We start from the raw sequence: 3,414 nt of genomic DNA on the forward strand, positions 1-3,414 counted from the left end.
TGGTTTTGATCGCACCATTGCAGTTGCTCTAAGCGACTACAACACATATCAAGATCCAGAACTCCATTTCATCTGTAATTTTTCTAAATTGATTATTATCTTTACAAAGCTAAAAGTCGCCAAATCTGAAGTCGGATGAGCTTCATTTGCCAAAAAAAACTGTTAGATTAAAAACAGATCTAAACCAATGTTGAGAGCAGATTAAATGGAAGAAGAATCTACTGCTGTTTGTGACTTGAGTGGGTTTAAGATGGCAGTAGCGATGTTGCTGGTTAGTGGACTGATTCTGCACAAGAAGAAGAAGAGGAGTGTTTTTGGTCATTCGTCATTTGGTTTTTGGGACTCGGAAATTTATCAGTGATGGGAATCCTTCTTTTGACTGTTTCTTATCCAATTTCTTATCCAAAACCTTTGGTACATTCAACTTCGGATCTAATGTTGTATTGGTTGGTAAGTCTAGTACTACTATTATTGATCATCCATTAGAGTACATTCTATTTACTGTTTGTATCTCTTTCTTTTATATTTTTTTTATAATCTTAACTATTTCATTCAGATAGGGGGAAATCGGCATACATTTGCAATGTACATGAATGAAGTCTCTGGGATGATGAAACAGATGTTTAAGAATGGTCATTGGCCAGACAGCGGTAGTCTTGAAAGCCTTCCCATATGTTGATTCAAAATTGTATCTAATGTGGTTTAAGGTAAGTCTAATACTAATGAATTTGATATCTATTAGAACAAATTCTATTTACTGTTTATATTTCTTTCCTTGTCTATATTTTTTATAATCTGAACTATTTCATTCAGGGAGTGGAAAACATTGGAGTAACATTAGGGGAAATCGGCTTTTGACTTATTGCCCAAGATATATGGAATGATGTTTCAGTTGATGCGAAATCAGTTGATACTCTAATGAGGTTCTCTCTTCGAGCTTTAGAGCATAATCTTCTTTTTTTTACTGTGCTATTGAAACGTTTTAATTATTAGATTATTAATGCAGTAGTTAGTGTAGCTGAGCTGGCTGTTGAATGGGGTGAACAGAATATCATTATCAGCTCAGATTCTAAAACTGTGATATCAGATTTTACCAGAAATCAGGTCCCTTGGTTCATCAGAATGAGATGGTTAAGAGCAGCCAAGAAAATCTCCTCAATTCAATTTCATCACTGTTATAGAGAGGTAAATTTCTCAGCGGACACAGTAGCAAAAAGAGCTGCTAGACTAAATGCAGGTGAGAGGCAAGTTTTTATTGGAAAACCAAACTTTCTTGTCAGGGTTGAGATGCCAGAAACTGAGTATTTCAGGTTCTGTTAAGTTAGTTTTTGTTCTGGATTGTTGATTTCTGGGCCTATACAGTTGGCTCTTTCTGGTTTCTTTTATTTTGGACCTGTTAAGTAGGCTTTCTTTAGTTTCAAAAAAAAAAAATTGTCAGATTATTATGAGTTTAAGCTGAAATTGTTGGTTGATTTTTGTATATGCATTGCCAAATGTTAAGTAATCATCTGATTTCCAGTTTGAGTTTATTGCGGTTGATTGCCAAAACTTTGGGATTGTTATCAATGGCAAAACTTACATTTGAAATGGTTTTGGTTTGGGGGTTGGTTTCCTACGAACTAATTTATGGATTTGTTTTCAGGGGATTCGTAGTACTAAGAGATAATAAGAGATTATTTATGAGATTGTGAACATTTCAATTGCAGGATTTTGCAGTTTTTGAATCGCATCTAGGATTGATCTTTTTGTATCTCATTTTCTTCTGCTGTTGGAGACTTTCAACCTCTTTGTTGGAGGGTCATCTGTACATGGATTGGATACTGAGCTCTTGTGTTTTTTCCTTCCCTGATACTAGGATACCAAAACTCATCAAGGAGCTCAAGGATTTTTTGATTCAAGCATGTAAAGAAAAGGACATTGAAGGTGACTTGAGAATTCTTTTGAATGAGCAAGCGAAGGATGGAGGAATCTTAGTCATCAAGCATGTGAATAATTTCCCTCCTGAGCATCTGCCTCCACTTTATAATATACTCTTCAATGAAGTGACACAGGCAACAAAACATCAGGTTAGATCAGAATATCTTTTGGGTTATGCATAGATTTGACATGGCTTCTTCTTCTTCATTTTAATGTATATGTGCCATCCCCAGACGCTAAGTATTTCTTCCATTTTCTTTTGTATCCAACTTATTTCAGATTTAAGGTTTATCTACTGGTTACCCGAGTTTACAAGGTATTTTTTTCATCTCATTTACATGCATTTTTCATTTGACGAATACCATGGATTTATTCGTTTAAACTTAGCTAGCTAACAATGCTCTTTGTTTACCTTCTTTCCTTTCTTCCTTTGATGTAGCTTAATGATGCCAAACGACGAAAAGGTGTTACAAAAAGTGATATTGATGAACCAATAATATATGTATGTCCTTAGGATGAAGTCTTTCACAAGGAGTAATAATAATAGCATGAGTTTTTCATAATAATGCCAGTTGTTTTTGAAATATTGTCACAGACTGTAATTAGTTTTATAGATATATCATATTTAAAATACTCTCCATATTCGTTGCAGCTAACCTCATGGACCTTCACCTTCCCTCTACGATCTCGGCCAACTGATGTGGTAAACATTTGATCTTGTCAAAATTTCTTATTCCCTCCATTAAATAGATACAATGTCTGTTTATTTTTGTCAATAACCATTTTTTGTTTTTGCAGATGCAGAACTACAAACCCATGGGGACTAGTCATGGCCCTAGAAGCAAAAAAAGTTTAGACTTTTCAGAAAGAGCTGCAATCTCTAATTAGTGATACGACGGGACATTAAAAGCAATGGTGTAGCTGCAATCCCTACTACAAGTGTGTTTTGAAGTCTTTTAAATAAGTGTTTTTCATTATGTTGGAAATCAAGTTTCTAACGTTATTGTACAAATATCACGTTTCTAAAAGTTAAAATGCCTTTTAGACGTGATGTAAATTTTGAGCCATAAACAAAGAATACTCACATTGTTCCTTGCAGCTATGAACTCTGTGTTTCACATTTCAGAAGATTCAGGAATTCAATACTCTGTCATTGCATTACATGCATCAAGTCAACAACAAAATTGCAATATCACATGATCCAGACCAGGCGCACATCCGTTTTAACTCCTGAATACACTCTCTTATTCAGCAGGAAAACAGGTTGCCTGAATTTGCAGTGTAATTCCACCAGCCTCTGCCTTCCTTGACATTAGTTCCTCGGATAAGCTAGTAGCTTCGTTTTTACAGTATCAACATGTCCCGTAACCCAGCATACTGGAGAGTGCCCTCTTTAGTCCATGCTTCACGTTCAGCTGCATCTTTCGCAAGATCCCTGTAACCCTGTTATCATCTCTGGGTTCTAAATGTCGGGGGATACCTCTACCAAACTGGATG

At 35.5% G+C, this 3,414-nt stretch overlaps 1 long non-coding RNA gene across 2 annotated transcripts; it reads left to right on the forward strand.

The window, feature by feature from the left end:
- Positions 1–217: 217 nt before the first annotated feature.
- Positions 218–3,034, forward strand: LOC113333894. 2 transcript variants are annotated; one of them, XR_003352408.1, is made up of 9 exons: positions 218–450; positions 557–707; positions 814–923; positions 1,007–1,237; positions 1,856–2,066; positions 2,197–2,233; positions 2,357–2,419; positions 2,570–2,620; positions 2,716–3,034. It is a non-coding gene; the product is annotated as an uncharacterized LOC113333894 (long non-coding RNA). The 2 variants fall into 2 exon arrangements; XR_003352407.1 differs by lacking the exon at positions 2,357–2,419.
- Positions 3,035–3,414: the final 380 nt, after the last annotated feature.

Source organism: Papaver somniferum, unplaced genomic scaffold (genome assembly GCF_003573695.1).
Source record: "Papaver somniferum cultivar HN1 unplaced genomic scaffold, ASM357369v1 unplaced-scaffold_135, whole genome shotgun sequence".
Classification (NCBI taxonomy): Eukaryota; Viridiplantae; Streptophyta; class Magnoliopsida; order Ranunculales; family Papaveraceae; genus Papaver; species Papaver somniferum.